This window comes from Semicossyphus pulcher, unplaced genomic scaffold (assembly GCF_022749685.1).
Source record: "Semicossyphus pulcher isolate SPU_LCO1_2020_fin unplaced genomic scaffold, fSemPul1.0.p SCAF_16, whole genome shotgun sequence".
Classification (NCBI taxonomy): Eukaryota; Metazoa; Chordata; class Actinopteri; order Labriformes; family Labridae; genus Semicossyphus; species Semicossyphus pulcher.
The window spans coordinates 15,463,782-15,473,922 of NW_027211670.1; the positions used below are offsets into that span (position 1 = coordinate 15,463,782).

At 41.5% G+C, this 10,141-nt stretch overlaps 1 protein-coding gene across 2 annotated transcripts in view; it reads right to left on the reverse strand.

The window, feature by feature from the left end:
* Positions 1-8,284, reverse strand: part of dnmbp (dynamin binding protein) — a 50,492-nt gene extending 42,208 nt beyond the window's left edge. For both annotated transcript variants that reach the window (XM_069664135.1, XM_069664134.1), the window contains exon 1: positions 8,043-8,284. The gene's annotated coding sequence lies outside the window, so the exon portion shown is untranslated. The remainder of the gene's footprint in view (positions 1-8,042) is intronic.
* Between the last annotated feature and the right edge of the window lie 1,857 nt (positions 8,285-10,141).

The window sequence follows — 10,141 nt, forward strand, 5'->3', positions numbered from 1 at the left end:
GACTTGTGCAATAAAATTATGAATATGCTGGCGCCAAATATCAATATTGTAATTTACAAATATATGACACTCTAACGTGACGTGAATGGAAATTTACTGGAAGAAGAAGAAGTTGACAGCCGGATGAAGAAGAAGAAGAAGAAGCCAGCAGGATACAGTCGGAACACAGAATCGCTGTATCGTGATATTATCATTATCGCGGGCCCCGTATCACGTACTGTATTGTGAGTTACCCTGCAATTCCCCTAGTCCTAACTGGTCTATTGCTATTTGCCCAGGGGTATCTCCAGCTTGCCTTTGTCTCCACAGGTACAGCATGGCAGGTGCTGTAACTCTGTTTGTGCGAGTGGAGTGGAGGAAGTGCAATCTGCTGACTGCCTGTACCTTTTATTGAACAAGGTCATCTGATGCCAACAATGAAGCTGCTGCCTCATTATCTGTCTGCCTGCCAGGACGCGGCTCACACTGATTCACAGCTCATGTGCCATTCATCCTATTCAGATACACTGAGGTGGCAGACTGGCACGTGCCTGTTGTGGATGTCAACACGCACACACACACAGGCCGGTAGAATCCTCTGGAGAGGGCTGGATGACAGCTGATGTCTTTTGATACTGGTTGTTTACCGGGAGCTCGTCGCAGCAGAATGCTGAGTCCACTGAAACCCATTCACCTCAGAACAACATCGACCAAACAGGTGAGCGGCCGGTGGACGGTTCTGGATATTAAAAAGTGCGGGACATCTGTTGCTTTTTCTTTTCACCGTCTAGTCTTTCAGCACATGTGATGGGGGGCGAGGAGGGGGGAGAGAGAGGACGACAGTTGTCAACAGAAGTCATGTGGTTTTCTAACCATCTGTTTAGAGTCAGTGCCTCCCAGATCCCCTGTATCATAATGACTACTACTTGTTAATTATAATATATTAATTGTTCTAATAGTAAACTACATTCATTCAGTCATTTTTACTCTGGTGTTATTTTCTCAAAGTACTTGAAAAAATCTGGTTTAGATGGTTAAACAAATTGTTTAACACTTGGTGCATACATTATGCTTTTTGGTTTCTTTCAAAGGGTTGGATGAAGCGATACATATCAACTTCCATCAGCCAGATAGCTTAGCTTAGCTTAGCATAGCTTAGCATTAAGACTGTTAAAATGTTCGACCTCGAGTGATTAATTCATACAAAATGAAGTTTTATGCACTTTTTCTGGTGGGCGAAATTATCATTTTATCCAAACAACAGTTCACAACCTAAATAGTTTCCTACAACATTAGACCTACAAAAGTAACAAATCCCCACAATTGAGAGGCTGAAACAAGGAAATATCTGGCATTTTTTTGACCAATGACCGAAATTATTTACCAAAATACTTGCAAATGAGCTTTAATTGATAATTCCACCAATTGGTTCAGCTCCATTCCACATACCATGGAATTATCTGGGCTCAAACCCAGCCAAAAGTCCCAGACTCTATCTCATGAAGGCCTCCTCGTAAACTACAAATGTATTCACGCCAATCTTCACATTGTGTTCTAATGTTGTTGCTCCAAACAACAAATAAAAAGGCAGGACAGTGAAGAGAGCAGTCTGCCTCTAGAGTACATTTCATCCAGATGACGCAGCACGCGGTGGCCTCGGCCAGCTGGATGAAAAGAACACATCTGGCAGGCTGAGTCAATGTCTGAAGACGCCAAACTTTGTTGAAATATTTCTGCTACGCTCAAACAAGCGAACAGCAAACATACAAATACACGGAGATGGTGTTCAAAGCATGTAGGTATAATGTACTGTACACTAACATGCAGTAGATACAAAGCCTGTTCTGACGCAAGGCCTTCATCAATTCTGACTGCTTACATCCAGAGACAGGAAGGACTGATCCTGTTATTTGAAATGGCCCAAACAGAAAGCTGATTTATGTGTTTGGGTGACATGTTTGAGAATGGATCCCATCAGCGTTTTGTAAACAACCTCAGGACATGAATCCACCCTTATTGAATATTTATTTAAAAGCCTGTAAAAACTGCAACCAAATAATAGTTTAAAGTTGATTTCATATTACTCAGAGCTCCATTATGTTCATTACAATACCATCGGCTAACGTCTGACAACCATATAGCCTTTGGGAACAACAGTGAACAATAGTGAGGCCAAGGCAGCACCTTGAACTGGTTGTCGTTTTCCTCAAACCATTCCTGAACCATTCTTGTAGTGTGTCAGGGCGCATTGTCCTGCTGAAAGAGGCCACTGCCATTAGGGAATACCGTTTCCATGAAGGGGTGTACTTGGTCTACAATGTTTAGGTAGGTGGTACGTGTCAAAGTAACATCCACATGAATGGCAGGTTCCAAGGTTTCCCAGCAGAACGTTGTCCTCAGCATCACACCACCTCCACCAGCTTGCCTTCTTCCCATAGTGCATCCTGGTGCCATGTCTTCCCCAGGTAAGCGACGTACAGACACCCGACCATCCACATGATGTAAAAGAAAACTGGATTCATCAGACCAGGCCACCAACTTCCATTACTCTGTGGTCCAGTTCTGACTACCTAAAGTGCCCAACTGTCAATCAGTCATCACATTCATGATGGTTGGCTATGCCACCGGGAGCAATTTGGGGTTCAGTGTCTTGCCCAAGGACACTTCGTCACATAGACTGAGGGAGCTGGGGATTGAACCTCGGACCTTCCGATTGAAAGACTCCACCACGGAGCCATAGCCGCTGTGTGTTCTGGCAGCTTTCCATCAGAACCAGCATCGACCTTTTCAGCAATTTGAGCTACAGTAGCTCTTCTGTTGGATCGGACCACACAGGCCATCCTTCACTCCCTGTGCGCATCAATGAGCTGTAGCCGCCCATGACCCTGTCGCTGGTTCACCAGTTTCCCTTCCTTGGACCACTTTTGGTAGGTATTGACCACTGCAGACTGGGAACACCCCACAAGAGCTGCGCTGCAGTTTTCGTCTAGCCATCACAATTTGGCCCTTGTCAACGTCGCTCACATCCTTACGCTTGCCTTTTTTTCCTGCTTCCAACACATCAACTTCAAGGACAAAATGTTCACTTGCTGCCCAACATATATCACCATCTGACAGGCGCCATTGTAACGAGATAATGAATGTTATTCACTTCACATGTCACGGCTGATCGGTCTATAAGAGTTGTATCGATCTTGTCATTGAAGGCTCTACAAGACAGATAACAACCCCCAAAAATTCGGACTATTGCTTTTTTTATTGATCACGTCAGACATGTTGCCTGCCTTACGAAACTTGAACGTCAGAGATAATGAAACTTGCTGCAGAGTTTATGACTCTTTAACTGGTCCCAGGTGAAACATATGGCAAGCAGGGAGGGACGTCTAAATACAGTATAATCTCTGATTAGCCAAGTCAGGTCCTGCATTGGAGCCATTTCTTGGCTTTGAATGAGCTGAGTCAGGAAAGGACAAGCCCGGCAAATCAGTCATCTTTTACACTTCTGATTTTCTTAAAGTCCTGTCTTGTTTGTATTTCCGCAGGATCAAAACTTTTATTCAGAAACAGCAAAGTGTGTTTTTGTGGCAGTTTGTGGATTCCATTCAACAGCAGAGTTTCTGACAGCCGAGGGAACATTTTAAGAGCTGCTCCATGAACGTAGGGGAAAACCAGGGGTGGGTCCTTGGAAAAAAAAACTCAAAATCCTCTCTTTGACTCATCCAAAGTTTTAAATCCACTTTCATCTTCACATTTTATTCACTTTTCTTTCCAGCATCTTCTCACATTGGCGCACACAGGGAATGTGCGCTTCCTCAGGGGATTTTGATGTCCTTCAGACTCTGTTCTTTCATCCTTCTAATTCCCGTCCATTCCTGTTTTTCACTCAGATATTTGTTCCTCTGTTCCTGTCTCAAGCTTGCACGTGTTGAGCATTATGGCCTCACACATATACACAAACAGGGTGGAACTTTTCTTTTGCATAAACATTTCCACAGCGAGGTGGACAGCTCAGAGGAAAGAGGCTGCGTTGACATGGATACAGGGATCTGTTTGGACGGCAGGAGGGTTTTCCCTGGGAGGACCCCAGAGGTGCCCGAGGATATGCCGCAGCCTTAAAACACGGAGGCCCTAATAGTTTGCATGTGAGCCGTTACATAACTGATCTCTGCCTTGGAATCACACCATGACGTGCCTGCAGAAACATGATCAATTCATGGAGGAGGGGAAATGTGCGTTCTCTTTTCTCGCAGTTCTTGCATCTACCTCCCAAACTTTTTGATAATTCAGGGTGAAGTGAGGACACGGACAAAAGACTGCCAAGATGGCACCACCTCGCCTGCTTCGATGAGTGTTTGTGAATCAACTCTTGGGAAGAACTCACTGAGAATAGCCTGGAAAAATCCCACGCAGAGGGTGGTGTCCACTGCGTATGAATTCAGCAAAATCAACCTTGAAACGGTTGCACACTCGACTAAGAAATATGTGATCACTAAACATGGATTGCTCTCAGCTTCAGAAATAATTGTACTTGATGTAATAAAACTCTTAAGGGTGTAATGGCTCAACAAAACTCAGTATGGTCCAATAAAGCAGTTGTTTAATTTGTCCACAGACATGTTGCATGGACTAAACATTACCATCTTTACATTTTATAAGATTATAAGCAAACGGAAGCAACACTACCTTGCTCTAAGCTGTTACACCGAGCGCCCTCACAGGCCTGGAGCACTTTCGTTGTGTTGACTGGATCTGTAGAACGCGCCCCGATTGGACAGTTTAGAGCAACATCAAAAATTTAGTGCTAAGTCACTTTGTGTACAAAGGTCAAAGGTCATTCGCTAAGGTGGATTGCATTTTAGTTGCTTTTTATTTCTATACAAACTAGGGCTGTACCCGAAGCAGATTTCGTTGAGTCGAATCAAATTTGGCCATTCAATAGGAAGATTCAACTATTCGTGGATTCTTTTTTTTTCATACAGCAGTGTTTGGGGGGAGCCTCATTCACCTTCATTAGACTTTAAAAAACCTCACAAGATAAAAATTGTGATGCAACCTCACAGCGCTGAGAAGGGGAGAGCACGGGCAAAGAGGGAGATCGTGGATTGAAGTTATGACGTGATATACAACTTAGTTTGATCATGGAGCCTGATGCTCCTCTACAGCTCTGTGTGAAATGTATGAACTACACCGCAGACTGGAGTCTCTGTTAACAGTGACAGACAGACAGAAAAATCTAACTAATTAGCCATCTACCTTGTTTGATGTGACTATGACAGTAGCAGCTAGCTAACTGAGCCATTTTAGCCAGTTTAGACTACGTTTTCGTCTTTAAGGCTTTAACCCTTTGTTCAGCCTGCATGAAAATGGCTGTCAACTGCCAAACCTTTCTCAGCGGGTTGCAATGGTAACGACATAGGCCTCCGTAACAACATAGACCGATGACACAACTATCTAAAGTAGAAACACGGTCAAGACACTGAGTGGACTGAGACACATCTGAAGAAATCATGAAAGTGGACTCGCATACGCATATTATCTTCTGTACTTTTATTATGGCAAATATGACCTAATGAAGGTCTCTGTACCAAGACATTCTTAATAAAAAAATGTCTCATATTGCAGAAGACAGTGTGTTGGCCAATGGTCCTAAACGGGTGCAAAAGTGTTGGAAATCTGTGTTAAAACGATCTCTATATGCCGAAAAACTCATTTGGGCTGGCCGTCTCAACAAGGCCTTTACCCCAATCTTGTCCAATGTTAGGAAACCCCTCTCTTTGATCTACCAAAAAAATAACTGTTGCACTTTTTCACAGTTATGCATTTAGCTCAAAGAACATTTGTCAGTGAATGAGGTTTACTTATTTAGCTCCAAACGTATCCTTCCTCTTTTCATTCCAGTTTAAATCAATTTAATCCACTAAATGTTCCTGCCTGGTCATCCATCCAACTTTCAACTCTGCGGCCTGCAAAGAACGTGAAGAATGTCACGTTTTAATGTCTGAGAAATACCTTCCCTGTGAAGTGATGGCGTATTACATAATAAGATGAAAAAACGAATTTCCCAGTTTTTGCAATGAGACATCATGTTATTTTTAACGTGCTATTTTGCGTTGCTCATCGCTGCCTGCCTCGATAGTGTTTGTGACACGCAGCACATGCAAACCGACACAAACATCTCAGGTTTCTGTGTGCTGATACAGGAGCCTGTCACAAATGCAAATGTTGAATAATTGAGCGTGTGGAGGACGTTTACGTGTGCCCCAAATCCTGACTAGGTAGCAAACACAAAGGAAGGACAACGGAAGAGGAAAAGATATCTTTGATTAAGGCTGATAGTAGTTAAAGAAGCTGATTTTCTGTGGTTTGCGAGGTATGACTCAGAAGGGAAGTTAAAACAGACCGTCATGCACTGACTTGATACACATGTTTGATCTTCACATGAAGCTGCAAGCAAAGAAAGCTTAAGAGTATGAGCCTGTCAATGCTGCTCTGGTCAGACAGAAAAGCTGCTTTTTAATTTAACACTTGTGACACTAATTGCTACTAAAAGTATTAATAAGCTGCTCTGGCTATTCCTACCATGAGATTCCTGTTGAGTTCCTCCATGTAAACTAATTATGGCTGTAGTTTTATGTCTCTAATGAGGTAATTGAGTTAACAAAGCCATTTAGTACAAACATGTATGTGTCCATACTCACAATTAAATTTGCAGCGCACTCAAAATCAGTTCGACTAAATCTGGACTCTGATTGTTTATGTGATAAGCTGGACAGAATTCAGCTTCAGACTCTGTGTGCCAATTGGCTTAGACATGTACACAACTAAACAACTTACTGCTCCTCCTACAGAGTCCTGTCAGAGCATAAAGGTATGCAGACCACCCTATCCACATATTATAATGTACACTACTCAGTAAATAAAATATTTTACACCTTTGCTGTCATATACTGATCTCAAAAACAACAGAATGTGAGTGCAACACACCACATTGTGTATGAATATACAGTAAAGAAGTTTGAGGTAGGGGTGTACTAGGCCAGTGGGGATAATTAACAGGCTGTTTGTTGGATTTTTATAGGAATTTAGCATTTTGTTTCAAAGAAAATCTAATATTGCGATATAAAATTACATGTGTAGCAACAGAGGATTTAAGCCATAGAGGGTAGCACATGTAAATGTAACAGCCTGTTACATAATTTCATGTCATTTCATCAAATACAACTGGACAGAATAGAACATAAGAGAATAACATAGAACAGAGCAGAATTGAACAGAAAACAGAATAGAACAGATTTGAAGAGAACAGACTGGTGCAGAATTTAACAGAATATAATAACATAGAATGACAACAAGAGCACAGAAAAGAACAGAATTAAACATAATAGATTGGAATGGATTAGAATAGATACTATATAGTAGAGCTGGACGTATTTGAACAGAAGATAACAGAATAAGACCAGAGATAAAAGAATGGAGTGAAATTGAATAGAACGGACGGATTGCAATAGATTAAAATGTAACAGAACAGAGAAAAATAAACTACAATAGACTGGAATAGAAAACATCAGTGCTTCAGACCAGACTCCCCAATTTAAGTGTGCACGTGTGTGACCAGAATCTTCCCTCAGTAAGTGTGTGTGTGTGTGTGTGTGTGACTTGTCTATGTGTCTCGGTGGAACAACTGACAGCACACAGCCACAGGTGACAGACAGACAGCGGGGGGATTATTAGGTCTGTAGCACTTGTGTTCACTGCCATCACTCATTCAGCTCACGTCATGAGTCAGTTAGCCCGATAGCTCTGTATTCACTTTCTGCAGGGAGGATAAATCCTGTTCAAAGTACGCTCTAAACGAGTGTCAACACTTCAGCGTAACAGTACAAAGCATGACAAAGAAGTATAATACAAGAAAGTGTATTACTTTAAATGTAGCTAATGGAATGTTTGTGGATGTGTCATTACGAATGTATCCCTACTCGTCCTTCATGTCTTCACGGGCATTTTTCTAGTTCCTCCAACAGCAAACGCTTAAAGTATTTGGTATTTTTGGTAGCTTTTCTTACCTGTAATGTGTCTTAAAGTCCAATGGAAAAACGTTGAATCGGGCCGTTAGATCCAGTCAGACAAGATATCCAACTTCTCCAGCCTGGTGATGTGTTGGCGGAGTTTTCTTTTCTCCGCGACACAACTTTTAAAACAGCTACAGTTCCGACCACAGTTCCGAAGTTGTGCGCATGCTCATTATTCCCGTTAAGAAATGCTTTAATTTGGAGTAGAGTATAGATAAAGCATGTTGACACGTCGCTCCTGGTGCTCTGTCTCGGTAGAATCAGCTGTCATCACACTAGAAACAGGGGCAGCCAGCGACTCCGCTCCTCTCCATGCCTACATACAACAACGCCACCCACTTTTTTTTCACAGAGACCCGTAGGTGTCCCGGCTGATGCCTGACGGAAAAGGTAAAGAAAGTGTGTCCAAAAGTACAGAAGAAGGACATAAATAGAGTAAGTGAAATTTAAATTTAACTCCACGAGAATTATTGTACAATTTCGCACAGTTATTTAAAAAAAGAAAAGAAAACATTAGTAGTGATGCTGCATGTGTTTCCGGCCCAATAGCCAGTGGTACATTTGTGGTAGGTCTACTTGTTCTGTAGGCTACTTTTCCTTCTGATGTAAAAAAATATATAACTCTAATCCATTATTTTTAACAGTAGAGTATTTTCCTTTTTACAGTTCGCTGATAGTTCTGGTTGTACTCTTGATGCTTTAACTACATTTTGGCTTGGCTAAGTCCTTGTCGGACTGGCCAAGGGTTTGACTCTGGCCTAGGGCCTTTTGGTGCATGTCATCCCCACTCTCTCTCCCACATATTTCCTGTCTAACTTCAGTCGTCCTGTCCAATATTGTAAAAATAAATAAATAAATACATCTTCAAGTGTATTTTGCTGATTGCACTTCTGCTTGAGTGACACTTTATATACAGGTCTTTCCCTGGTACTTAAGTATTTTTATGTTGTAGGCCCACTTTTAATCAAGAAAAGGGTCTGAGGACTTCTCTCCCCACTGCAAGTAACATAAATCCTCTGAGAAATAAAACTCAATATAAATCAGGTTAAGTGTCCAAGAGTCCATCTGATAAATACGTTTCAGAAACTCTTATTTTTTAAATGTGTTAAACTCCCTTGTAACTTCCTCGAGAGATATGGGGCCTATTTTTTCAAGCATGTACCTGATATATATCCAACAATGCTAAATATAGTTGTTAGAATATTTCAAGGATGTGTTCACTTTTTACTTTTTTTAGTTTAACAACTCATCATAATATTTCAACATCTTCAATAATGATAACGTCATCTAATGCATGTCAAACACACGTGACTAGAAAATAGAGCTCATCTTTTCTGTGGAACTGAAGAAGAAAATCAACATGAACATTTCCTCAATTCATTAACTCATTCCTGTGCAGGCCAGCACATGTCTGAGCTGTCCACTCCACCCAGGCCATATACACAGCAGTTAAAGGAAGTAGCACTATCTATGTTTGGACCTGAATAATCTCGCTGTAAGGCGCTATTTGGTGACTCATTTAGATTAATTTACCCAGCACTAATATGGTGTAGAAAAGTTCCCCTGCATTAAAGCTTCCTGACACCCAGCAGGAAGGTCTAACCTGCACTCTGTTCTGTGCGGCCTTCCTCTTTCATCAATAAAACAATGAAAACCTTTATTTAGAGAGAGAAAATCATAGTTGTTGCAAAAGGGATTATATGTTGGGTAAGCCTTTTCTCAGTCATGGCCACTGGGTGTTGTGGTGTGAAACACTGGATCCACATTTTTGCTGTGTCTGCAGTAATAACAGCTTCCTCATATGTGATCTTGTATGCACAGGACAATAGCAGGAAACAGAGCGAGCTGGATGCTTTTGACTTCAAGTGTTCGCACGGAAAATGGAAAGATACAGGAGAGGTCACAGTGGAAAACACATGAAAACAGGCTCACTAACATATACCTGAACACTCAGCTAAACACATGGACATATTGTATATACATAGATAAGCTTTATCCTAACATATCACAAGATTTCATGTATAACTGAAATAATCAATATTAAAAAAAATCCCAAAAAGCCCAGCTAATTTAACAAGACATCTCATCTAACC